Source organism: Triticum dicoccoides, chromosome 2B (genome assembly GCF_002162155.2).
Source record: "Triticum dicoccoides isolate Atlit2015 ecotype Zavitan chromosome 2B, WEW_v2.0, whole genome shotgun sequence".
NCBI lineage: Eukaryota > Viridiplantae > Streptophyta > Magnoliopsida > Poales > Poaceae > Triticum > Triticum dicoccoides.
This window is the reverse complement of record NC_041383.1, coordinates 714,595,824-714,611,103: the sequence shown is the minus strand read 5'-3', so window position 1 is coordinate 714,611,103 and position 15,280 is coordinate 714,595,824.

The following is a 15,280-nucleotide window of genomic DNA, read 5'->3' as shown; positions in this document are numbered from 1 at the left end:
AAAGGATATAAGCCGATCAAGCAAACATTGCAGTGCTTTTCCGAACCCAAACGACAAACCATGGGGGAGGAGCTAGCCAAGTTACTCGAGGCCGGATTCATCAGAGAGATAAAAACACCCAGAGTGGCTAGCAAACCTAGTGATGGTACCAACGAAGGATAAATCCTGGCGCCTATGTGTCGATTTCAAAGACCTCAACAAGGTCTGCCCTAAGGATCCCTTCCCCCTCCCCCGCATCGATCAGATTATTGATACTACCGCAGGACACGACTCATTGTGTTTCCTCGACGCATACTCCAGATACCATCAAATCAAGATGAAGGAGTCCGATCAAGCCACAACGACATTTATCACCCCATACGGGCCTTTTTGCTTCAACACTATGCCTTCCGGGCTCATAAATGTCGGTGCCACCTACCAACGCATGATTCAAACATGCCTGGAGAAACAAATCGGCAAGATAGTTGAAGCATACATGGATGATGTAGTCATAAAAACTAGACACGTCGAGTCATTAATAGACGATCTGCGTCTCACATTCGACAACCTCCAAACATATGACATCAAGCTCAATCCGGAAAAGTATGTTTTTGGTGTTCCCGCTGGAAAACTGCTGGGCTTCATCGTTTCCAATAGAGGAATTGAGGCAAACCCAGCTAAAATCTGAGCTCTGTCACAATTGGCTACGCCAACCAGCCTCAACAAGTCCAAAAACTATCCGGATGTGTGGCAACTTTGAGCCGCTTTATCTCCAGATTAGGAGAAAAAGCATTGCCACTTTATCGCCTTCTCCGACGCACCGAACACTTCGAGTAGACGGATGCGGCAACGGTCGGACTGGAAGAAATAAAGGCTCTTTTAGCGAGCAACCCAATCCTAGCTGCGCCGAACGTAGGCGAACCCATGTTATTATACATATCAGCAACACACCAAGTCGTGAGTGTGGTGCTCGTCGTCGAACGAGAAGAGGAGGGACACAAATTCCTGCTTCAAAAGCCGGTATGCTACGTATCTACTATCCTGGCACCATGCAAATCCCGGTACCCTCATTACCAAACGATAGCATACACGGTCTTCATGGCATCTCGGAAGCTACGACACTACTTTCAAGAGTGCTCAATAACGGTGGCCTCCGAGGTACCACTCAATGACATAATTAGCAACCGCGACGCCACAGGCCGGATTACCAAGTGGGCCATAGAGCTCCTCCCATTCGACATAACATACAAACCGCGCCGGGCCATTAAATCTCAAGTACTGGTTGACTTCATCGCCGAATGGACAGAGGCCGAATTCCCTAAAGAGTACGACACATATTCCAACTGGGTCATGCACTTCGACGGCTCCAAAATGCTGGAGGGCCTAGGAGCAGGTGTTGTCCTAACATCCCCTACTGGAGATACATTTCAATACGTCCTCCAAATATTATTCACGGACTCCAACAATGCAGCCGAATACGAGGCCTTATTGCATGGTCTTCGGATGGCCGTGGGAATACAATGCCTGGAAGTGCGCGGGGATTCAAACCTTGCAATATCTCAAATAAATGGTGATTCCGATGCCAAAGATCCCAAGATGGTGGCTTACCGTAACGCCGCTCTCAAAATGTTGGCTCGGTTCGAGGGGCCCGAGTTTCACCATGTGGCTCAAGAAAGTAATCAAGCGGCGGATGTTCTTGCTTGCATCGGTGCCAAGCACGACCCCGTCCCACCTAACATCTTTTTGGAAAGGCTTTTCAAGCCATCTGTGGTGTGGCAAGGTGAGAGCGGCAACACCAATTCGGATCCGACTATAACCCCATTCCGAACACGCCGACACCATCGGGGGCTCAGCCACAGAAATTACACCATCGACCCATCTTATCATGACAGTCATTGCCCCATGGACCGAACCCTTCTTGGCCTATCTTAATGTTGGGGAACGTAGCAGAAATTCAAAAATTTTCCTACGTGTCACCAAGATCTATCTATGGAGAAACCAGCAACGAGGGGAAGGAGAGTGCATCTACATACCCTTGTAGATTGCTAAGCGGAAGCGTTCAAGTGAACGGGGTTGATGGAGTCGTACTCGTCGTGATTCAGATCACCGATGATCCTAGTGCCGAACGGACGGCACCTCCGCGTTCAGCACACGTACAGCCCGGTGACGTCTCCCATGCCTTGATCCAGCAAGGAGAGAGGGAGAGGTTGAGGAAGACTCCATCCAGCAGCAGCACAACGGCGTGGTGGTGATGGAGGAGCGTGGCAATCCTGCAGGGCTTCGCCAAGCGCCTACGGGAGAGGAGGAGGTGTCACGGGAGGGAGGGAGGCGCCAGGGGCTCAGGTATGGATGCCCTCCCTCCCCTCCACTATATATAGGGGCAAGGGAGAGGGGGGAGGCGCAGCCTTGCCCCTTCCTCCAAGGAAGGGGTGCGGCTAAGAGGGGGGAGGAGTCCATCCTCCCTAAGGCACCTCGGAGGTGCCTTCCCCCTTTAGGACTCTCCCCTTTTCCCCCACTCTTGGCGCATGGGCCTCTAGGGGCTGGTGCCCTTGGCCCATGTAGGCCAAGGCGCACCCCCTACAGCCCATGTGGCCCCCCGGGGCAGGTGGCCCCACCCGGTGGGCCCCCGGGACCCTTCCGGTGGTCCCGGTACAATACCGATGACCCCGAAACTTGTCCCGATGGCCGAAACAGGACTTCCTATATATAAATCTTTACCTCCGGACCATTCCGGAACTCCTCGTGACGTCCGGGATCTCATCCGGGACTCCGAACAACATTCGGTAACCACATACAAGCTTCCTTTATAACCCTAGCGTCATCGAACCTTAAGTGTGTAGACCCTACGGGTTCGGGAGACATGCAGACATGACCGAGACGTTCTCCGGTCAATAACCAACAGCGGGATTTGGATACCCATGTTGGCTCCCACATGTTCCACGATGATCTCATCGGATGAACCACGATGTCAAGGACTTAATCAATCCCGTATACAATTCCCTTTGTCTATCGGTACGATACTTGCCCGAGATTCGATCGTCGGTATCCCGATACCTTGTTCAATCTCGTTACCGGCAAGTCTCTTTACTCGTTCCGTAACACATCATCCCGTGATCAACTCCTTGATCACATTGTGCACACTATGATGATGTCCTACCGAGTGGGCCCAGAGATACCTCTCCGTTTACACGGAGTGACAAATCCCAGTCTCGATTCGTGCCAACCCAACAGATACTTTCGGAGATACCTGTAATGCACCTTTATAGTCACCCAGTTACGTTGTGACATTTGGCACACCCAAAGCACTCCTACGGTATCCGGGATTGCACAATCTCATGGTCTAAGGAAATGATACTTGACATTAGAAAAGCTTCAGCATACGAACTACACGATCTAGTGCTATGCTTAGGATTGGGTCTTGTCCATCACATCATTCTCCTAATGATGTGATCCCGTTATCAACGACATCCAATGTCCATAGCCAGGAAACCATGACTATCTGTTGATCACAACGAGCTAGTCAACTAGAGGCTCACCAGGGACAGATTGTGGTCTATGTATTCACACGTGTATTACGATTTCCGGATAATACAGTTATAGCATGAATAAAAGACAATTATCATGAACAAGGAAATATAATAATAATACTTTTATTATTGCCTCTAGGGCATATTTCCAACAGTCTCCCACTTGCACTAGAGTCAATAATCTAGTTCACATCGATATGTGATTAACACTCAAGGTCACATCCCCATGTGACTAACACCCAAAGAGTTTACTAGAGTCAATAATCTAGTTCACATTACCATGTGATTAACACTCGATGAGTTCTGGGTTTGATCATGTTATGCTTGTGAGAGATGTTATAGTCAACGGGTCTGAATCTTTCAGATCCGTGTGTGCTTTACAAATCTCTATGTCATCTCCTAGATGCAGCTACCACGTTCTATTTGGAGCTATTCCAAATAACTGTTCTACTTGGAGCTATTCTAAACTGTTGCTCCATTATACGTATCCGGTATCTCTACTCAGAGCTATCCGGATAGGTGTTAAGCTTGCATCGACGTAACCCTTTACGACGAACTCTTTTACCACCTCCATAATCGAGAAAATTCCTTAGTCCACTAGTTACTAAGGATAACTTTGACCGCTGTCCTGTGATCCATTCTTGGATCACCCTTGTACCCCTTGACTGACTCATGGCAAGGCACACTTCAGGTGCGGTACACAGCATAGCATACTGTAAAGCCTACGTCTTAAGCATAGGGGACGACCTTCGTCCTTTCTCTCTATTCTGCCGTGGTCGAGCTTTAAGTCTTAACTTCATACCTTACAACTCAGTCAAGAACTCCTTCCTCGACTGATCCATCTTGAACACCTTCAAGATCACGTCTAGGTATGTGCTCATTTGAAAGTACTATTAAGCGTTTTGATCTATCCTTATAGATCTTGATGCTCAATACTCAAGTAGCTTAATCCGGGCTTTCCATTGAAAAACACCTTTCAAATAACCCTATATGCTTTCTAGAAATTCTACATCATTTCTGATCATTAATATGTCAACAACATATACTCATCAGAAATTCTATAGTGCTCCCACTCACTTCTTTGGAAATACAAGTTTCTCATAAACTTTGTATACACCCAAAATCTTTGATCATCATCAAAGCATACATTCCAACTCCGAGATGCTTACTCCAGTCCTTAGAAGGATCGCTGGAGCTTTGCATACTTATTAGCATCTTTCAGGATTTGACAAAACCTTCCGGTTGTATCACATACAACCTTTCCTCAAGAAAATCGTCGAGGAAACAATGTTTTGACATCCTATCTGCAAGATTTCATAAATAATGCAGTAATCGCTAATATAATTCCAACAGACTCTTAGCATCGCTACGAGTGAGGAAGTCTCACCGTAGTCAACTCCTTGAACTTGTCGGAAACTTCTTAACGACAAGTTGAGCTTTCTTAATGGTGATACTTACCATCATTGTCCGTCTTCCTTTTAAAATCCATCTGCACTCAACAGCCTTACGACCATCGAGCTGTTCTGCCAAAGTCTACACTTTGTTTTCATATATGGATCCTTTCTCGGATTATATGGCTTTGAGCCATTCGTCGGAATCCGGGTCCACCATCGCTTCTCCATAGCTCGTAGGTTCATTGTTGTCTAGCAACATGACTTCCAAGACAGGATCACGTACCACTTTGAAGTAGTATGCATCCTTGTCATCCCACGAGGTTTGGTAGTGACTTGATCCGAAGTCTCATGATCAATATCATAAGCTTCCACTTCAATTGGTGTAGGTGCCACAGGAACAACTCCCTATGCCCTGCCATACACTAGTTGAAGAAACGGTTAAATAACCTCATCAAGCCTCCACCATCCTCCCACTCAATTCTTTCGAGAGAAACTTTTCCTCGAGAAAGGACCCGATTCTAGAAACAATCCCTTATTGCTTTCGGATCTGAGACAGGAGGTATACCCAACTGTTTTGGGTGTCCTATGAAGATGCATTTATCCGCTTTGGGTTCGAGCTTATTAGCCTGAAACTTTTTCACATAAGCGTCGCAGTCCCAAACTTTTAAGGAACGACAGCTTAGGTTTCTCCAAACCATAGTTCATACGGTGTCGTCTCAATGGAATTACGTGGTGCCCCATTAAAGTGATTGCGGTTGTCTCTAATGCCTAACCCATAAACTATTGTGGTAATTCGATAAGAGACATCATGGTATGCATCATATCCAATAGGGTGCAACTATGATGTTTGGACACACCATCCCACTATGGTGTTCCAGGCTGTATTAATTGCGAAACAATTTCCACAATGTCTTAATTCTGTGCCAAACTCGTAATTCAGATATTCATCTCTATGATCATATCATAGATCTTTTATCCTCTTGTCACGACGATCTTTCAACTTCACACTGAAATTACTTGAACCTTTCAATAATTCAGACTCGTGATTCATCAAGTAAATATACTCTACATCTACTCGAATCATCAGTGAAGTAAGAACATAACGATATCCACTACATGCCTCAGCACTCATTGGACTGCACACATCAAAATGTATTACTTCCAACAAGTTGCTTTCTAGTTCCATTTTACTGAAAACGAGGCTTTTAGTCATCTCGCCCATGTGGTATGATTTGCATGTCTCAAGTGATTCAAAATCAAGTGAGTCCAAACGGTCCATCTGTATAGAGTTTCTTCATGCATATCTACCAACAAACATGGTTCGCATGTCTCAATCCTTTCAAAAACAAGCGAGCCCAAAGATCCATCAACATGGAGCTTCTTCATGCGTTTTATGACTTATGTGGCAGTGCCACAAGTAGGTGGTACTATCTTTTGGCATGAAAATGTGTATCACTACGATCGAGATTCAATAAACCATTCATTTCAGGTGTAAGACCATTTGAAGGTATTATTCAAATAAACAGAGTAACCATTATTCTCTTTAAATGAATAACATATTGCGATAGACATAATCCAATCATGTCTATGCTCAACGCAAACACCAAATAACAATTATTTAGGTTTTAATACCAATCTCGATGGTAGAGGGAGTGTGCGATGCTTGATCATATCAACCCTAGAAACACTTCCATCATATATCATCAGCTCACCTTTAGCTAGTCTCCGTTTATTCCCTAGCCTTTTGTTTCGAGTTACTAACACTTAGCAACCGAACCGGTATCTAATACCCTGGTGCTACTAGGAGTACTAGTAAAGTACACATTAACACAATGTATATCCAATATACTTCTATCGACCTTGCCAGCCTTCTCATCTACCAAGTATCTAAGGTAATTCTGCTCCAGTGGTTGTTCCCCTTATTACAGAAGCACTTAGTCTCGGGTTTGGGTTTAACCTTGGGTTTCTTCACTAGAGCAGCAGCTGATTTGCCGTTTCATGAAGTATCCCTTCTTGCCCTTGCCCTTCTTGAAACTAGTGGTTTCACTAACCATCAACAATTGATGCTCCTTCTTGATTTCTACTTTTGTGGTGTCAAACATCGCGAATATCTCAAGGATCATCATATATGTCCCTGATATATTATAGTTCATCACGAAGCTCTAGCAGCTTGGTGGCAATGACTTTCGGAGAAACATCACTATCTCATCTAGAAGATCAACTCCCACTCGATTCAAATGATTGTTGTACTCAGACAATCTGAGCACAGGCTCAACAATTGAGCTTTTATCCCTTAGTTTGTAGGTTAAGAAAATCGTCGGAGGTCTTATACCTCTTGACGTGAGCACGAGCCTGAAATCCCAATTTCAGCCCTCAAAACATCTCATATGTTCCGCGACGTTTCGAAAACGTCTTTGGTGCCTCTACTCTAAACCATTTAACTGAACTATCGCGTAGTTATCAAAACATGTATGTCCGATGTTCGCAACATCCACAGACGACGTTTGTGGTTCAGCACACTGAGCGGTGCATTAAGGACATAAGCCTTCTATGAAGCAATGAGGACAATCCTCAGTTTACGGACCTAGTCCGCATAATTGCTACTATCAACTTTCAACTAAATTTTCTCTAGGAACATATCTAAACAGTAGAACTGAAGCGCGAGCTACGACATAATTTGCAAAATCCTTTTGACTATGTTCAGGATAAACAAGTTCATCTTATGTACTCCCACTCAGATAGACATCCCTCTAGTCATCTAAGTGATTGCATGATCCGAGTCAACTAGGCCGTGTCCGATCATCACGTGAGACGGACTAGTCAACATCGGTGAACATCTTCATGTTGATCGTATCTTCTATACGACTCATGCTCGACCTTTTGGTCTTCTGTGTTCCGAGGCCATGTCTGTACATGCTAGGCTCGTCAAGTTAACCCTAAGTGTATTGCATGTGTAAATCTTTCTTACACCCGTTGTATGTGAACGTTAGAATCTAACACCCGATCATCACGTGGTGCTTCGAAACACGAACTGTCGCAACGGTGCACAGTTAGGGGAGAACACTTCTTGAAATTGTTGTAAGGGATCATCTTATTTACTACCGTCGTTCTAAGCAAATAAGATGTATAAACATGATAAACATCACATGCAATCAAATAGTGACATGATATGGCCATCATCACTTTGCTCCTTTTGATCTCCATCTTCGGGGCTCCATGATCATCATCGTCACCGGCATGACACCATGATCTCCATCATCATGATCTTCATCATCGTGTCTTCATGAAGTTGCCTCGCCAACTATTACTTCTACTACTATGGCTAACGGTTAGCAATAAAGTAAAGTAATTACATGACGTTTAAGTTGACACGCAGGTCATAAATAAATAAAGACAACTCCTATGGCTCCTGCCGGTTGTCATACTCATCAACATGCAAGTCGTGATTCCTATTACAAGAACATGATCAATCTCATACATCACATATATCATTCATCACATCCTTTGGCCATATCACATCACATAGCATACCCTGCAAAAACAAGTTAGACGTCCTCTAATTGTTGTTTGCATGTTTTACGTGGCTGCTATGGGTTTCTAGCAAGAACGTTTCTTACCTACGCAAAGACCACAACGTGATATGCCAATTGCTATTTACCCTTCATAAGGACCCTTTTCATCGAATCCGATCCGACTAAAGTGGGAGAGCCAGACACCCGCCAGCCACCTTATGCAACTAGTGCATGTTTGTCGGTGGAACCGGTCTCACGTAAGAGTACGTGTAAGGTTGGTCCGGGCCGCTTCATCCCACAATGCCGCCGAATCAAGATTGGACTAGTAACGGCAAGCATATTGAACAGAATCAACGCCCACAACTACTTTGTGTTCTACTCGTGCATAGAAACTACGCATAGACCTGGCTCATGATGCCACTGTTGGGGAACGTAGCAGAAATTCAAAAAATTTCCTACGTGTCACCAAGATCTATCTATGGAGAAACCAGCAATGAGGGGAAGGAGAGTGCATCTACATACCCTTCTAGATCGCTAAGCGGAAGCGTTCAAGTGAACGGGGTTGATGGAGTCGTACTCGTCGTGATTCAGATCACCGATGATCCTAGTGCCGAACGGACGGCACCTCCGCGTTCAACACACGTACAGCCCGGTGACGTCTCCCACGCCTTGATCCAGCAAGGAGAGAGGGAGAGGTTGAGGAAGACTCCATCCAGCAGCAGCACAACGGCGTGGTGGTGATGGAGGAGCGTGGCAATCCTGCAGGGCTTCGCCAAGCGCCTACGGGAGAGGAGGAGGTGTCACGGGACGGAGGGAGGCGCCAGGGGCTCAGGTATGGATGCCCTCCCTCCCCTCCACTATATATAGGGGCAAGGGAGAGGGGGGAGGCGCAGACTTGCCCCTTCCTCCAAGGAAGGGGTGCGGCTAAGAGGGGGGAGGAGTCCATCCTCCCCAAGGCACCTCGGAGGTGCCTTCCCCCTTTAGGACTCTCCCCTTTTCCCCCACTCTTGGCGCATGGGCCTCTAGGGGCTGGTGCCCTTGGCCCATGTAGGCCAAGGCGCACCCCCTACAGCCCATGTGGCCCCCCGGGGCAGGTGGCCCCACCCGGTGGGCCCCCGGGACCCTTCCGGTGGTCCCGGTACAATACCGATGACCCCGAAACTTGTCCCGATGGCCGAAACAGGACTTCCTATATATAAATCTTTACCTCCGGACCATTCCGGAACTCCTCGTGACGTCCGGGATCTCATCCGGGACTCCGAACAACATTCGGTAACCACATACAAGCTTCCTTTATAACCCTAGCGTCATCGAACCTTAAGTGTGTAGACCCTACGGGTTCGGGAGACATGCAGACATGACCGAGACGTTCTCCGGTCAATAACCAACAGCGGGATCTGGATACCCATGTTGGCTCCCACATGTTCCACGATGATCTCATCGGATGAACCACGATGTCAAGGACTTAATCAATCCCGTATACAATTCCCTTTGTCTATCGGTACGATACTTGCCCGAGATTCGATCGTCGGTATCCCGATACCTTGTTCAATCTCGTTACCGGCAAGTCTCTTTACTCGTTCCGTAACACATCATCCCGTGATCAACTCCTTGATCACATTGTGCACACTATGATGATGTCCTACCGAGTGGGCCCAAAGATACCTCTCCGTTTACACGGAGTGACAAATCCCAGTCTCGATTCATGCCAACCCAACAGATACTTTCGGAGATACCTGTAATGCACCTTTATAGTCACCCAGTTACGTTGTGACGTTTGGCACACCCAAAGCACTCCTACGGTATCCGGGAGTTGCACAATCTCATGGTCTAAGGAAATGATACTTGACATTAGAAAAGCTTCAGCATACGAACTACACGATCTAGTGCTATGCTTAGGATTGGGTCTTGTCCATCACATCATTCTCCTAATGATGTGATCCCGTTATCAACGACATCCAATGTCCATAGCCAGGAAACCATGACTATCTGTTGATCACAACGAGCTAGTCAACTAGAGGCTCACCAGGGACAGATTGTGGTCTATGTATTCACATGTGTATTACGATTTCCGGATAATACAATTATAGCATGAATAAAAGACAATTATCATGAACAAGGAAATATAATAATAATACTTTTATTATTGCCTCTAGGGCATATTTCCAACACTTAATAGGCGAGAACTCCACGAGGATCAGAATGAGGCGCGCTGCATTGTGCGGCGCTCTAAAGCCTACAAGGTTCACGAGGGAGAACTCTACAAGAAAAGCACTACCGGAGTACTTCAAAGATGTATCTCCGAGGAGAAAGGGTGGCAGCTCTTGGCTGAAATTCATGCCGGCCTTGGCGGTCACCATGCCGCGGCTCGGGCCCTTGTAAGCAAGGCCTTCCGTAAGGCTTCTATTGGCCGATGGCCCGAGCAGACGCACATGACCTTGTTTAACATTGCGTCGGATGCCAGCTTTTTGCCAACCAAAGCCATATGCCACCCACCGCTCTACAAACAATCCCCATCACTTGGCCTTTTGCGGCCTGGGGGCTTGATATGGTCGGACCCCTTAAAGGAGGAAGCCATAAGAAAAAATACCTGTTGGTCATGGTGGATAAATTCACTAAGTGGATAGAAGCCAAACCAGTTAAAACGGCCGAAGTCGGACTAGTGATAGACTTTATATCTGGTGTTGTGCACCGTTAAGGTGTTCCGCATAGCATCATCACCGACAACGGCTCCAATTTCACAGCCGATGAGGTGAAAGCTTGGTGTGCCAATCTGGGCATCAGGTACAGCGCAGAGGCTGTGTTACCCTGCGACATTATTCATGACTCACCTCAAGTGCGCATGTATGAAGAGAGAGAGGCCGAGCTTGATCGAGAGCACAGCTTAGATGCCCTGGAGGAGGAGTGTGACGTTGCAAAAGCCCGTTCTGCATTTTATCAACAACAGGCACGCAGATATCAAAGCAGAGAAGTATGGGCCAAGACTTATAATGTTGGTGAACTCGTTCTACGCTTGCCGGAGAAGAAAAAGGACAAACTAAAGCCCAAGTGGGAGGGTCCCTTCATCATTGACGAAGTCCTCACCGGAGGAGCGTACCGCCTGCGTGATGCGTCAGACAATCGTCTAGAGCCGAACCCATGGAACGCGGCCAGACTCCGAAGATTCTATGCCTAGCACCAGACTCTTTGTTCGTCTCCTTTCTCCCTTTTGTTTAAATTATTTATTTTTTCTCTCTTTTCACCTTTTCTACTTTTTACAATAAAAAGCCTTAAAGCTCTCGTACGGCTAAACCGTACACTTACGGCGCATACAATTCTTCAATATGTATGTCAATTATACCCGGGGGCTTCTTGTACAGAAGCTTATGATTATTATTTTTCGAGCATCAAGCTCACCACATATGTGTCTTTTCCACGTATGTACCTTTTCTTCGCCACTATATGCATCGATATGACTTAACTTTTGGCCAAGCTGGGTTGTCTGGCTCCTGTGCTTATGCCCTATGTTCCCGTTAGTTCGGCTAGGGCATAAAGGGAGCACCTCTGCGATTGTTACTGCCGGGTCCTCCGAATGTGTACCTCAGACTGGGTGAAGCCGAAAGCTAGCGTTCTTAAGGGAATATTCAGTCGGCGGACTAAAGATGTTTTTTACTTGTCACATTATGAACCCCCAGATGTTATGTATGCTGTGGTTTTTTCGAACACAGCTTGGACATGCACGTTAACGCATGCTGACCCAGGGAAAGGAACCCATAACGGAACTATTCTCTCTGGAAGATATTTCTTACAATCAAAATGTAATATAACATAACTAGCCGGATACTTGTCTATTCAAGCAACTATGACCCCTACGCCTGGTTTCCACGCGTACCCCGGTATATATTACTGAGCGGGTATTTGGAAACACTCCGCACCTTCGGGTTCAGAGGCCAAAGTGAAAAGGTCTGCCATGACATTCGTTTTACAATCCAGCTTGGGACAAATTTGTCAATAGAAGTACATAGTCACTTTGACTCAAAAACTTCTTCCTCTATGCCATCTAATAGGCTATCTAGCCTACAATACTGTTGTGAATATTTGGCGGCTACTTGTACCTAGTCATATACCAAACTAACGAGAATTTCTTCTCCATCTAACCCTAAAGGTCTGACCCGGGCCATGTGATTCGGATCGAGCTTGGTATACCGTGTTTTCACCATGGCCCAAGCCTCTCGCGCACCTTCACGGCAGGCCGATATCTTCCATAATCGGAAGCGCCACCGCGCTCCTTTGAATAGTTGTACCATCTCCTCCATACTTCCTGGAGGGGAGTTGGATGGCCACAAGGCCTTGGCAATACTTCGCATCGCCTGCCGAGCTCGCTCGTGCAATTGCGACAAATCTTGTAACAGATCGCTCGAAGATCTGGACACCTCCTCTTCAGGATGGCCCGTCAGCATACCTACAGATATAATTCTGGCAGTTCCTTCCCTAGCTGAATTACACAGGGGTAAGTTTAAAAACATACTAAATATGCCACCTCACAGCTTCTTATTCTCCTTGACGGAGTCAGCCAGCTGGGCCCGCACATCCTTCAGCTCTTCGCCCAGCTTGGTGTGTGAATCTTGGAGTTTGTTCTTCTCATTCCTGACCCGTGTCAATATACGTTCGCCCGCGGGCAGTTGCCTTTGGGCTTCTGGACCTCCCGCTCGTGCGACTGCCGGTGTCTCTTCCAGATCATCTGATGACTCTGCCATAAGATTTGCACCTGTATTAATAATCCTGGTATATGATTATGTTTTCTCGATAGAGGGGAACATTACCAGACGCTGCCTTCTTGGATTTCTCCAGTTCGGCGGTAGCAGTAGCTAGCTGGGCCTGACACTTTTCCAGCTCTTGAACAGCAGGCTGTTCTTCTCTGTTAGCACCTGGTCATACAATGATCCTTAAATCAGTTGTGGCAACTATTTCAAGTCTCGGGGGCTACTGGTATATGATTACCAGATTTGCACAAATGTGTACTTACCCGCATATCTTTCAAATACTGGTCTGTGGCTCTGGTAAGCCCATCTCAAGCAGCTCGGATGTATGCATCACTCGAGTTGAAGGCGTTGAAAGCCTCTTCTGAAAAATCAGGGTCGCGAAGAACGGCCCACCGGCGCCGAGGATTCATGGCACTCTCCACTTCCGAATTTGTGATAGATACCTTATCCGAATCCTCCGCGGAAGGACAATCCGGTGTCACTTCAATGTTAGCCTCAGTCCTTGAGACAGGGTCTGGAAGGCTAGTGGAGGCATGACCGGCAGTATCCCCGGACATAGTCCGGCGAATGTTTTTCCTGATAAGACACCACAGACAGCGTCATACTCTAAGGTAACAGTCATGGAGCGTATTTAAAACCATACCTCTTTGATGAATGCTCTACCATGTTTCTATTTGCCTTCCTCTTCGAAGGCCTGCCCGGCGTAGGCGCCACTTTCTTGCGAGCCGCCTCAAGTGCAGCATGGCACGCCGATCATCTCCCCTTTTTGAGCATGATACAGTGCGGTGAGTGAGGCAGGATGAGGAAATTCTTTCAAAAGATAAGTCTCCTGATTACTTACATGCGATGCAGGGAGAAGGCCGGGATCACTACAAAAAAATACACTTCCGTGATGATACATGTTTGTCACAGTAGGTCGCGTTTTTTGTCATGCATGTACATCCATGACAATTTTATGACAGAATCAAGATAGTCATACCCGTGCTGTCGTAGAAGTGTTCCATGACATTACCAGAATTATCATCACGGAAGTGTCCACTTCCATGACGATAAATCACGCGTCACAGAAGTGCTTTCGTCAAGGGTGACCGACACGTGGCATCCACCGTAACAGAACGCCGTTAAGCTATCGGGTCGGGTTTTGGATCCGATAACCCGTTAACAGCCCCGACCAATGGGGATTTTCCACGTGTAAAATCATCATTGGCTGGAGGAAACACGTGTCGGCTCATCGTTGGGACATATGTCATCCACTCATTGGACGGAAGGCGCCTATGATACGTCGACACGTGGCACGGCCCAACAGAGGCTCATTCCTGTGAAAAGGCCGGCCCATTTGACTTGGTCAAAAGGTGGCTGTCGGTGTCAAAATCGGCGGATCTCGGGTAGGGGGTCCCGAACTGTGCGTCTAGGCGGATGGTAACAGGAGACAAGGGACACGATGTTTTTACCCAGGTTCGGGCCCTCTCGATGGAGGTAAAACCCTACTCCTGCTTGATTGATATTGATGATATGGGTAGTACATGAGTAGATCTACCACGAGATCAAGGAGGCTAAACCCTAGAAGCTAGCCTATGGTATGATTGTTATCTGTCCTATGGACTAAAACCCTCCGGTTTATATAGACACCGGAGAGGGCTAGGGTTACACAGAGTCGGTTACAATGGTAGGAGATCCACATATCCGTATCGCCAAGCTTGCCTTCCACGCCAAGGAAAGTCCCATCCGGACATAGGACGAAGTCTTCAATCTTGTATCTTCATAGTCCTGGAGTCCGGCCAATGATGATAGTTCGGCTATCCGGACACCCCCTAGTCTAGGACTCTCTCAGTAGCCCCCGAACTAGGCTTCAATGACGACGAGTCCGGCGCGCATATTGTCTTCGGCATTGCAAGGCGGGTTCTCCTCCAAATTCCACGTGCTTACCGAACAGTGTACGACTTCCTCATAAATGTTGCGCTCCTTGGCTTCCACGTCCAATAATGGCCCTCTTCCACGTGTCATATGAATGCGAAAAGCCAGGGTATTCTTACACTTTACCCCCTAGCTGCGTGAATAAACTGCCTATAAGAGAGGCGAGGATCCAGATCCGAATCACACCATCCTCCTTCCGCGAGTATTCATCG